Genomic DNA, 14,005 nt, shown 5'->3' with positions numbered 1-14,005 from the left:
TCTACTTCTGCGAAGCTATCGATATTCTATAAAATAATAATCGAGAAACGGTACAATGCGGAACACAGCAACAGTTGGCAGGTTTTGCATCCGTACGGTGCGAAGCGGGCAATCTATATACCCAACTTAGCTGGTTTTGCAACCATTTGCCACTTGGCTGGTTCTGCATCCGAACAAGCGTGACACATAGCTGGTTTTGCATCCGAACGCTTCTTTCTAAGCTCATTTTGAGAACGTTGTAGCTGGTTTTGCACCCTGAGTCTTTCACTAATCGCTAGAGGACGCGAAAACATATACAATGGGGCTAAAAGCTCATTTTTCACATTTTTGTCAGTTTGCTGGTTTTTCAAATAGGCGACTCGTATGAGAACTTTATTTCACTCAATAACTGCTTATGACGTACTATCAAACTTACGCTCGTAGTTACTGGGACGTCGCGCAGGAGAATCGGTCTCGAGATTCTCGCGAATTCTCGAGTGAGGGCATTGCCCATCGCTATTGTAAGGTCATGGATAAGTCGCACGTGTTTTTCGCAATGAAATAACGTTTTCAGAGATTCTTCCAGATAATTGTGAATTTTCAAGTAGTTACCGGTTTGAGACAGAAATTCTACTTAATGCGCAAGTTGGTTATGCGAGTTAGGCGTATTTATTGTTTTCAATTAATAAGCTCCTAGAGCAAGTAAAGCATACTGAGAACCGCAAGGGAACGACAGTTTTTAACATGGATACGTCTTGGGGCTGGAATTAGCGTCATTTTCCCGATACTATTGTAACCAGTGTTTATCTGTGGCATGTTAGGTCGGCTTAATCAATGCGTTGCTATAAGAACGCAAGTTCTTAGCTTGATTCCAGATGATAACGAATTTCTTCTAAAGTTTATTCTAGCCGAGCAACACATGCTAATGTGGACGAGGACAAGTATTAAATAACGCACCGGACATGGCACAGAAACAGATCAGCTCGTAGTACGATGAACATGGCGAGGAGCTTTCGTTCCCAACTATCTACCTCGTTGAGCTGCGTGCATTAAGGATCAAGCGCATTACTCCGTTTAAGATGGCTAGGAGTGAAATTAGTAGCCGAGACAAGTGCGGGGTGAAGCCCGAGCATGCCTTCTACATGGCGATGAAGATATGCATATCAGTTTGACCGAAGCTTTGTTGGCCACATTACTGGTATAATACAGGGATTCGGCGGCCACCACCACCACAGGCTCCCAGAGGCCACCTCCACCACCACCACCACAGCCAGAGGCCTCCCAGATGCCTCCTCCACCACCACCACAGCCAGAGGCCTCCCAGATGCCTCCTCCACCACCACCACAGCCAGAGGCCTCCCAGAGGTCTCCTCCACCACCCGCGGGAAATTTGAATTTGTAAACAAAGCCACGTGCTTTTTGACAGCTATCATCGACAACAACGCATCGATAACCTCAGTACTGCCATCTTGACGGGCCTAAACCTCAGTAGTACCAACTTAACCTAACTAGCGCGAGATTTGAATTGGTAAACAAATCCACGTGTTTTTGACAGCCACGTGCTTTTTAACAGACAACAACGCATCGCCAACCTCAGTACTGCCATCTTGACGGGCCTAAACCTCATTAGTACCAACTTAACCTAACTAGCGTGAGATAAACAAATCCACGTGCTTTTTTGACAGCTGTCATCCGCCATCTTTAAACCACAGAGCACTGTGCTGCCCTATTTATCGCAGTAGCTGCAAATTCGTCACCTGTCATCCGCAGTGCTGCCATCTTAACGGGCCTAAACCTTAGTGCTACCAACTTAACCTCACTAGCGCGAGATAAACAAATCCACGTGCTTTTTGACAGCTGTCATCCGCCATCTTTAATCTATAGAGCACAGTGCTGCCCTTTTTAGCTACTTACCTTTGAAATGTGGTGGCGGATAATTTGAAAAATGCTTTTTGACAGCAGCCATCTTTGAGCACCGTGCTGCCCTCTTTAGCTAGATACCTTTGAAATGTGGTGGCGGCAATTTGAAAAATTCTATGTGCTCTTGTTTGGAAACAAAGCCACGTGCTTTTTTGACAGCTGTCATCCGCCATCTTTAATCAATAGAGCACTGTGCTGCTATCATGCGGGCGATTTCGTCAGCTGTCATCCGCCATCTTTAATCCACAGAACACTGTGCTGCCCTCTTTATGACATGTAGTAGCGGGCAATTTGAAAAGTTCTGTTAGCTGTCATCCGTCATCTTTAATCAAGAGCGCACCGTGCTGCCATCTTTAGCTAGATACCTTTGAAATGTGGTGGCGGCAAATTGAAAAATTCCACGTGCTCCTGTTTAGTAAACAAACTCACGCGCTTTTTTGTCAGCTGTCATCCGCCATCTTACATCGCAAACCTCAGTGCTACACTCTTTAGGTACATACCTTTGAAATATGGTGGCGGATAATTTAAAAAGAAAAATTTTACAGCAGCCATCTCTCGACGCTAATTGCACAAGATGGTGGCTATACATGACTCCTTAAAGGTGGTTATGCAAGATGGCCGCTATACATAGGTTCTTATGAGACGCCCTTGGGATGCTTGCGCAAGATGGCGGTTATACATGGCTCCTTATGAGATGCCCTAGGGATGCTTGCGCAAGATGGCGGTTTCTCTTATGAGGGGGCTTAAGGGTCCTTGCACGAGATGGCTAGAGACGCCCTAAAGATGCTTGCGCAAGATGGCGGACACAAGATGGCGGCTATACACGTCTCCTTATGAGACGCCTTAAGGGTGCTTGCGCAAGATGGCTGCTGCTCTTATGAAGAAAGCTAGCTTAGAGGCTAACGCGTCGTGCTAGTTCGATTCATTAAATTTGGGGCTTAAATGCAAAATGTTAAATATCTCGAAAGCGGTGCATCGTACAGCAAAACGGACAAAAAATTTTCTGCCCAGTACCTCGGTTCGCAGTACGAGGAACAAGAAAAACATAGTCTAATGATGAAATCAACGGTTCGGTTCCTACTTAGGCCCTTTGGTATTCGCTCTGTTTTAGCTTGTATTGAAGCAAGTCTTCGTAACATGATCAGGTTTAGCTATGGTAGAGAGTATAACGTGCCGTGCAGGTTCGATTCATTAAATTTTGGGCTTAAATGCAAAATGTTAAATATCTCGAAAACGGTGCATCGTAGAGCAAAACCTGATACCTAGGTTTGCAGTATCAGGAACCTGATAGCATAAGAAAAACATAGTCTAATGATGAGATCGACGGTTCGATCCCTACTTAGGCCCTTTGGCATTGGCAGCTATCTAATTCTACAAGATGGGGGCTATACATAGCTTCTTATGAGGCAGCTTAAGAGCGCTTGCACAAGATGGCTGCTGCTCTTATGAGACTCCCTAGGGGTGCTTGCGCAAGGTAGAAGCGACAAACGGTGACTATACACAGCTCCTTATGATAGGTCTAGAGGTGCTCACACAAGATGGTGGCTGCTCTGATGAAGAAAGCTAGCTTTGCATCGTGCAGGTATCTTTACAGCACTAAACCTCATACCTTTGAAATGTGGTGGCGGGTAATTTGAAAAATTCTACGTGCTTTTTCTTAACAGCAGCTATCTTTAAACAATAGCGGCTATACATAAGCTGTTAAGGCCTCCTCTTATGTCAGGCCATAGCTCTATCGAACAAGATTAAACCTGCATCGGGATAGGTAGAGTAAGCACGTGCTGCAGTGATGACGTCATTATGCATGTTTAGACTTGCAAATCACTAAAGAAACGTAACAAGACTAGAATCGAACACTGCACTCTATGCCGTTAACTTTATCATGTGATCGGAGCATTGATTGAAGTGTTTAGAACACTAAATAAGTGATCAAGACTATAATAGAACACTACTCGATACAACATGTGTTTAGACCATGTCAGGGGATACCTTTGTTCTAAGAAAATTAGATTACCGCACATTCCTTGTAGAGCTAATAGGGTAAAGGGCTAATGGGCTAAAGGGCTAAAGGGCTAATGGACTAAAGGGCTAATGGGCTAAAGGGCTAGGGTGCCTCTCCTCTCTTTATCCGGGCTTGAGACCGGCTCTACAACTAGAGGCGGAGTTAACACCCTAAGGAAGGGAGAATGTTGGGAAATAATCTATACGAATATAGCTACTCGATCGACTATATACTACAGATGGATAACTTAGGTGAGGGTAAGCGCTTACTTAATAATACCTACACGACGTAATTCATACTCTATTTCAAAAATATCTTCTTTGTACTGTGTGTAACCAGCATCATGATAGGCTCTTAGCAGTTGTAAACGTTTTACGAGTACGTTGGGGTCTTTACAGTAGCTTATATCTACATAGGGTAACAGAGGCTTGTTGTGAATTTTGAGTTTTTATGCAGACAGTTATGTGCAGGGACTTGTTTTGATGTAATACGTGCTTCAGCAGTAGCGTTTCTAGGTACAAACTTAACCTGTTTCGATAGCGATGAAGCGTTGAAATTTCCTTCTTCTTTACCTTGCATCTCTTCTTGAGATGTTTGCACTTCGACAGAACGTGTAGTAGGCTTAGGAAATGAAGTAAAATCATCAAGCTGAAATGGCAATGAATTTTCTTCTTCTTCTACTTTCTCTTTACTACTGTTTTGATCAACATCATTATCCTTATTATCATAATCATGATCTTGCCTCTCTTTATCTTGAAGTTTGTGCTTAGTAACAGAACTTGCAGCAGGCCTAGACAACAAGGGAGAATTAAAAACCTCTCGCAGAGGTGTACATTTTAAACATAAATCAGTGTTCGCTGGAATATGGTTGAGCTCTTTGTATTTTGTTCCCGATGAAGCTACATTACACGCGGCTTCATGACGTTGAGCGTTGTATGCGTTCTTGAACTCTCTTCTACAATGTTTGCATTGAAAAATTGTCCTACATGATATCTCATGACGTCTCCTGTGATAGCTTCGGGAAATTGCTTTTCCACACTCTTCGCAAATATACCTAGAAATAGGTTTTTCCATGACGGACTTTTATCTTCTGCTAACAGATTCTTCTTTAAATCTACTCGACATTTGTTACTCTCTACTTCGATGATGCGAACAGCTTAGCGATTAACAGTAAACTAACACAAAAGCGTATAACCAAGGTAGCGACAGTAAGGTTTAAGCCCATCAAGATGGCAAGAGTGAGGTTAGCGACGTTCTGCTGTTGGATTTTAAATTCCGTGCTATAACATGCATAAGGTGGCAGCCTTGAGGTTTACTGCCGTAAAGATGGCAGCAGTGAGGTTAGCGATACTCTATTGTCCTTCAAAGTGAGGTTAGGGTTCGTCAAGAAGACAGCTGTCAAAAAAGCACGTGGCTATGTTTACCAAACAAGAGCACGTGGTCGTGACGTCACGGTCACGTAATCAATCCTTAGCTCTACGTCGTTAAGAGCAGCATTAGGATTAGCTATGTTTAAAAATCTTAGGAACAGAGCAGCAGTATGAATAGCCATGTTTTAAAGCGTGTAGACATAACCTATCGATTTTACATGCATCAAATATCGCACTAATCTTCTTCCGCTAGATCGTGCTGCTATCTTAGCATAACCTATACGTATGAACTTAAGGTATAAAGAATAGCCATGTTTCAAAGCGTGTACACATTACCTGTCGATTTTGCATGCATCGACTCACGTACTAAACTTCTTCCGCTAGATTGTGCTGCTATCTTAGCATAACCTATACGCATGACCTTAAAGTACAAAGAATAGCTATGTTTCAAGGCGTGTACACATCACCTATCGATTTTGCATGCATCGACTATCATACTAAACTTCTTCCGCTAGATTGATCTGCTATCTTAGCATAATTTATACACATGAACTTAAGGTACAGAGAATAGCCATGTTTCAAAGCGTGTACACATTATCTATCGATTTTGCATGCATCAAATATCACACTAAACTTCTTCCGCTATCTTAGCATAACCTATACGCATTAACTTAAAGTACAAAGAATAGTCATGTTTCACAGCGTATACACATCACCTATCGATTTTGCATACATCAACTATCACACTAAACTTCTTCTACTAGATTGTGCTGCTACCTTAGCATAACCTATACGCACGAACTTAAAGTACAAAGAATAGCCATGTTTCAAAGCGTGTACATATTACTTATCGATTTTGCAAGCATCGACTCTCGTACTAAACTTCTTCCTCTAGATTGTGCTGCTATCTTAGCATAACCTATGTGCATGAATTTAAAGTACAAAGAATAACCATGTTTCAAAGCGTGCACACATCACCCTGAACTTCTTCCGCTAGATTGTACTCCTATCTTAGCATAGCCTATACGCACGAATTTAAAGCACAAAAAATAACGATGTTTAACAGCGTGTACACATCACCTATGGATTTTGCATGCATCGACTATTTTTTACCGCCAGAGTGTACAACGATCCATATGTGTATTGCTAATGTATGTGTATAAAGTTAAAGCACAAAGAATAGCTATGCTCCAAAGCGTGTACACATCACCTATCGATTTTGCATGCATCGACTATCGTACTAAACTTCTACCGCTAGAGTGTACAACGTTCGCAATTGTGTGCTGCTACCTATGTGCGTGAACTTAAAGCACAAAGAATAGCGTGTACACAACACCTGTCAATTTTGCATGCATTAACTCTTGTACTAAACTTCTTCTACTAGAGCGTGCGATCATTGCTTGTGCATGCTGCTGTCTTAACAAAACCTATGTGCACGAACTTAAAGCACAAAGAATAGCCAAGTTCAAAGCGTGTACACATCACCTATCGATTTTGCATGCATCGTCTTTCTTACTAAACTTTTTCCACTAGAGCGTGCAACAACCTTATAAGTATGCTGCTAACTTAGTATAACTTATACGCATGAACTTAAAGCATAAAGAATAGCGATGTTTAAAAATCTTGTGAACATAGCAGCAGCAGCAGTAAGAATAGCAATGTTTTAAAAGCGTGTACGCATTGCCTATCGATTATACATGCATCAACTAGAGTACAAAACTTCCCCCGCTAGAGTGTGCTGCTATCTTAGCATAACCTATGTGCACGGATTTAAAGCACGAAGAATAGTTAAGTTTCAAAGTGTGTACACAACACCTATCGATTTTACATGCATCAACTATCGTACTAAACACATCCCGCCAGAATGTACAACGTTGGCATGTGTTTGCTCTGCTACTTTAGCATGACCTATGCGAACGAACTTAAAGCACAAAGAATAGCGATCTTTGAAAATCTTGCGAACATAGTAGCAGTAAGAATAGCAAGGTTTAAAAGCGTGTACATATCACCTTTTGATAATGCATACATCAACTATCGTACTAAACAACTTCTACGCAAGCGTGCGACCATCGCTTGTACGTGTGCTGCTATCTTAACATAACCTATGTGCACGAACTTAAAGCATAAAAAATAGTTATGAGTAAAAATTTTGTGAACATAGCAGAGTGTTTACTACGTAGGTGTAGACATTGAACTTTGCATGCTGAAGCAGCATACTGCGTGACCGTGACGTCACGACTACGTGCTCTTGTTTGGTAAACATAGCCACGTGCTTTTTTGACAGCTGTCTTCTTGACGAACCCTAACCTCACTTTGAAGGACAATAGAACATCGCTAACCTCACTGCTGCCATCTTTACGGCAGTAAACCTCAAGGCTGCCACCTTATGCATGTTATAGCACGGAATTTAAAATCCAACAGCAGAACGTCGCTAACCTCACTCTTGCCATCTTGATGGGCTTAAACCTTACTGTCGCTACCTTGGTTATACGCTTTTGTGTTAGTTTACTGTTAATCGCTAAGCTGTTCGCATCATCGAAGTAGAGAGTAACAAATGTCGAGTAGATTTAAAGAAGAATCTGTTAGCAGAAGATAAAAGTCCGTCATGGAAAACCTATTTCTAGTATATTTGCGAAGAGTGTGGAAAAGCATTTTCCCGAAGCTATCACAGGAGACGTCATGAGATATCATGTAGGACAATTTTTCAATGCAAACATTGTAGAAGAGAGTTCAAGAACGCATACAACGCTCAACGTCATGAAGCCGCGTGTAATGTAGCTTCATCGGGAACAAAATACAAAGAGCTCAACCATATTCCAGCGAACACTGATTTATGTTTAAAAAGTACACCTCTGCGAGAGATTTTTAATTCTCCCTTGTTGTCTAGGCCTGCTGCAAGTTCTGTTACTAAGCACAAACTTCAAGATAAAGAGAGGCAAGATCATGATTATGATAATAAGGATAATGATGTTGATCAAAACAGTAGTAAAGGGAAAGTAGAAGAAGAAGAAAATTCATTGCCATTACAGCTTGATGATTTTACTTCATTTCCTAAGCCGACTACACGTTCTGTCGAAGTGCAAACATCTCAAGAAGAGATGCAAGGTAAAGAAGAAGGAAATTTCAACGCTTCATCGCTATCGAAACAGGTTAAGTTTGTACCTAGAAACGCTACTGCTGAAGCACGTATTACATCAAAACAAGTCCCTGCACATAACTGTCTGCATAAAAACTCAAAATTCACAACAAGCCTCTGTTACCCTATGTAGATATAAGCTACTGTAAAGACCCCAACGTACTCGTAAAACGTTTACAACTGCTAAGAGCCTATCATGATGCTGGTTACACACAGTACAAAGAAGATATTTTTGAAATAGAGTATGAATTACGTCGTGTAGGTATTATTAAGTAAGCGCTTACCCTCACCTAAGTCATCCATCTGTAGTATATAGTCGATCGAGTAACTATATTCGTAAAGATTATTTCCCAACATTCTCCCTTCCTTAGGGTGTTAACTCCGCCTCTAGTTGTAGAGCCGGTCTCAAGCCCGGATAAAGAGAGGAGAGGCACCCTAGCCCTTTAGACCATTAGCCCCTTAGCCCATTAGCCCTTTAGCCCTTTAGCCCATTAGACCTTTAGCCTATTAGCCCTACAAGGAATGTGAGGTAATCTAATCTTCTTAGAACAAAGGTATCCCCTGACATGTTCTAAACACATGTTTATCGAGTACAGTGTTCTATTATAGTCTTGATCACTTATTTAGTGTTCTAAACATTTCAATCAATGTTCCGATCACATGATAAAGTTAACGGCATAGAGTGCAGTGTTCGATTCTAGTCTTGTTACGTTTCTTTAGTGATTTGCAAGTCTAAACATGCATAATGACGTCATCACTGCAGCACGTGCTTACTCTACCTATCCCGATGCAGGTTTAAACTTGTTCGATAGAGCTATGCCTTGACATAAGAGGAGGCCTTAACAGCTTATGTATAGCCGCTATTGTTTAAAGATAGCTGCTGTTAAGAAAAAGCACGTAGAATTTTTCAAATTACCCGCCACCACATTTCAAAGGTATGAGGTTTAGTGCTGTAAAGATACCTGCACGATGCAAAGCTAGCTTTCTTCATCAGAGCAGCCACCATCTTGTGTGAGCACCTCTAGACCGTATCATAAGGAGCTGTGTATAGTCACCGTCGTGTCGCTGCTACCTTGCGCAAGCAACCCTAGGGAGTCTCATAAGAGCAGCAGCCATCTTGTGCAAGCGCTCTTAAGCTGCCTCATAAGAAGCTATGTATAGCCCCCATCTTGTAGAATTAGATAGCTGCCAATGCCAAAGGGCCTAAGTAGGGATCGAACCGTCGATCTCATCATTAGACTATGTTTTTATAATGCTATCATGTTCTTGATACTGCAAACCTAGGTATCAGGTTTTGCTCTACGATGCACCGTTTTCGAGATATTTAACATTTTGCATTTAAGCCCCAAATTTAATGAATCGAACCTGCACGGCACGTTATACTCTCTACCATAGCTAAACCTGATCATGTTACGAAGACTTGCTTCAATACAAGCTAAAACAGAGCGAATGCCAAAGGGCCTAAGTAAGAACCGAACCGTTGATCTCATCATTAGACTAGGTTTTTCTTGTTCCTCGTACTGCGAACCGAGGTACTGAGCAGAAATTTTTTTGTCCGTTTTGCTGTACGATGCACCGCTTTCGAGATATTTAACATTTTGCATTTAAGCCCCAAATTTAATGAATCGAACTAGCACGACGCGTTAGCCTCTAAGCTAGCTTTCTTCATAAGAGCAGCAGCCATCTTGCGCAAGCACCCTTAAGGCGTCTCATAAGGAGACGTGTATAGCCGCCATCTTGTGTCCGCCATCTTGCGCAAGCATCTTTAGGGCGTCTCTAGCCATCTCGTGCAAGAACCCTTAGGCCCCCTCATAAGAGAAACCGCCATCTTGCGCAAGCATCCCTAGGGCATCTCATAAGGAGCCATGTATAACCGCCATCTTGCGCAAGCATCCCAAGGGCGTCTCATAAGAACCTATGTATAGCGGCCATCTTGCATAACCACCTTTAAGGAGTCATGTATAGCCACCATCTTTTGCAATTAGCGTAGAGAGATGGCTGCTGTAGAATTTTTCTTTTTAAATTATCCGCCACCATATTTCAAAGGTATGTACCTAAAGAGTGTAGCACTGAGGTTTGCGATGTAAGATGGCGGATGACAGCTGACAGAAAAGCGCGTGAGTTTGTTTACTAAACAGGAGCACGTGGAATTTTTCAATTTGCCGCCACCACATTTCAAAGGTATCTAGCTAAAGATGGCAGCACGGTGCGCTCTTGATTAAAGATGACGGATGACAGCTAACAGAACTTTTCAAATTGCCCGCTGCTACATGTCATAAAGAGGGCAGCACGGTGTTCTGTGGATTAAAGATGGCGGATGACAGCTGACGAAATTGCCCGCATGATAGCAGCACAGTGCTCTATTGATTAAAGATGGCGGATGACAGCTGTCAAAAAAGCACGTGGCTTTGTTTCCAAACAAGAACACATAGAATTTTTCAAATTGCCGCCACCACATTTCAAAGGTATCTAGATAAAGAGTGCAGCACTGTGCTCTGTTGATTAAAGATGGCGGGTGACGGCTGTCAAAAATGCGCGTGAGTTTGTTTCCAAACAAGAGCATGTAGAATTTTTCAAATTGCCGCCACCACATAGAGGGCAGCACGGTGCTCTCTTGATTAAAGATGGCTGCTGTCGTGTGGAATTGCCTGCCACCACATTTCAAAGGTATCTAGCTAAAGAGGGCAGCACGGTGCTCAAAGATGGCTGCTGTCAAAAAGCATTTTTCAAATTATCCGCCACCACATTTCAAAGGTAAGTAGCTAAAGAGGGCAGCACTGTGCTCTATAGATTAAAGATGGCGGATGACAGCTGTCAAAAAGCACGTGGATTTGTTTATCTCGCGCTAGTGAGGTTAAGTTGGTAGCACTAAGGTTTAGGCCCGTTAAGATGGCAGCACTGCGGATGACAGGTGACGAATTTGCAGCTACTGCGATAAAGAGGGCAGCACAGTGCCCTGTGGTTTAAGGATGGCGGATGACAGCTGTCAAAAAAGCACGTGGATTTGTTTATCTCACGCTAGTTAGGTTAAGTTGGTACTAATGAGGTTTAGGCCCGTCAAGATGGCAGTACTGAGGTTGGCGATGCGTTGTTGTCTGTCAAAAAGCACGTGGCTGTCAAAAACACGTGGATTTGTTTACCAATTCAAATCTCGCGCTAGTTAGGTTAAGTTGGTACTACTGAGGTTTAGGCCCGTCAAGATGGCAGTACTGAGGTTAGCGATGCGTTGTTGTCGATGATAGCTGTCAAAAAGCACGTGGCTTTGTTTACAAATTCAAATTTCCCGCGGGTGGTGGAGGAGACCTCTGGGAGGCCTCTGGCTGTGGTGGTGGTGGAGGAGGCATCTGGGAGGCCTCTGGCTGTGGTGGTGGTGGAGGAGGCATCTGGGAGGCCTCTGGCTGTGGTGGTGGTGGTGGAGGTGGCCTCTGGGAGCCTGTGGTGGTGGTGGCCGCCGAATCCCTGTATTATACTACTCACATTCAAAACCACCGGTGACACTTGCGCCGACGTAGAAGACACTAAATATGTGGAGGACTGTATCGCGTACAATCCCTCCTTCCTCAAATCAATTCCAAACTCAATACAGCACTTGCGATTATCAGTAATCTAGGCAAACATACTCTATTCTTAACTTCGAACATAGAGATCTGGATATGAAGTCACTCTCTTAATCCTCTAAGCTCTAAAACCTATCCGTCTCGAAAAAAAATAAAAAAGTAGTTAGTGGTACGTAAAGCAAATAGCATTATTATTATAAAACATATCCATAATACTATGTTTACCGTGTAGTGTAGAACAATGTAAGAGAACGATTTGCATTTATGTCACTCGAAATTGTCTGTATTAAACTTTAATATACTGCACCCGCCCTCTACCCCTATGGTCTCCCGCGTTAGATTATCAGAGTCGCTTACTGGATTATAATCAAGTGGGCACCAGATATAAAAATCTTAGCGGAATAAAGAGTAGGAGAAGACGGGTGCCATATAGTAGAATGAGAACAAAAAGAAATTATGTTTAAAACAAATCAGAGAGGTTTATTGAATCTTGATGATGATGAAGAATGATACATATATGCGAGCCAATACAAGGGTCAATTTTACGTCGTTGTGGATTGTTGAAAATATATGTTTGTGGGATAAGACTGAGTACTACCATGATTTACCTAACTATGTTGTGACTTCACGTGTACAGAATATTTTTTATCGTTAATTTCTAAAGCTATTCCCAAATTTGCTGGGTAAACAACATTATAACACTCAAATGTAAACAAATCTGAGTGACACCTAGCCTAACACAAATCGATTTCCCAAAGGAAAAATCTTTACTTAATATAATACAAACAACACAAGCTTCAGAAGTCTTGCGTTCGGGTCGAACCCCCACATAAATTCGCCTCACCAATGGCGAATACCACTGTCGATGCTGAATGAACGAACAATACAATACACAATAATTACACATGAGAAACACAAAACTTATATACACAATAATCTGAGACACAAGTCACCTGTCCCAAAATTGAGAGATTGCCGTACACAAGACCAGAACCAACTCGGTGTCCACAATGTCTCCAGGGATCCTGCAAGCCCTACTAATAATTTTATTTGCAAGAGCATTAATAAATAAAAGATACCAGGTCACATTTGTCCGACGTCTATCTAATCAGCTGAGGAGGTAAGACACAATCAACCCACAATGACACAGAATGATTTACGAGCTCACGATGCGTGTTCCAAGACGCACAAAAATACTAGGAGGCTGGCTAGTCATTACAAGCTCCCTCGTCCACCCTCTCAGCTGGAGGGGCATGACAAATGAGACAGGCTGCTGCTGCCAAGCGAGACAAACTCGTCCCTTTTAAAATAACACATCACATCAAATAGCAACATAAAATAAATTCCTCAATACAGTGAGAGAATTCCTAATTCATCTCTCATTTCATAAGCATCCGCATGTATTCAAACACGATCTGACATTAATATATCACACCGTGAGTCATGACTTCAAATCATCCTAAATTTCGTCGTCTCACGCAAATGTCAGCACACACATTCCTTATCTACCCACACAATCTTACACACAGCTGGTTCGATAGTAATCAAGCAAACACAGACATCTGGATTTCAAAATACCGGTTTCTAATATTATTCTTATGCTTCTTATTATTATCTTGGATTCTTTGAAATGGGCCTACACTTTATCTGATGTGCCTACGTGACTTACATAGACATTAATACATCGCTTGATATTTACGTTACCGGGCGAGTTGGCCGTGCGCGTAGAGGCGCGCGGCTGTGAGCTTGCATCCGGGAGATAGTAGGTTCGAATCCCACTATCGGCAGTCCTGAAGATTGTTTTCCGTGGTTTCCCATTTTGAAACCAGGCAAATGCTGGGGCTGTACCTTAATGAAGGCCACGGCCACTTCCTTCCAACTCCTAGGCCTTTCCTATCCCATCGTCGCCATAAGACCTATCTGTGTCGGTGCGACGTAATGCCCCTAGCAGAGAGAGAGAGAGATATTTACGTTATAACAAACACACGCGTCAATCAGAACAACAAGTACAATGAGGATTTAACAGGATTCAAACCATAAT

This window comes from Anabrus simplex, chromosome 7 (assembly GCF_040414725.1).
Source record: "Anabrus simplex isolate iqAnaSimp1 chromosome 7, ASM4041472v1, whole genome shotgun sequence".
Classification (NCBI taxonomy): Eukaryota; Metazoa; Arthropoda; class Insecta; order Orthoptera; family Tettigoniidae; genus Anabrus; species Anabrus simplex.
This window is presented reverse-complemented; position numbering follows the sequence as displayed.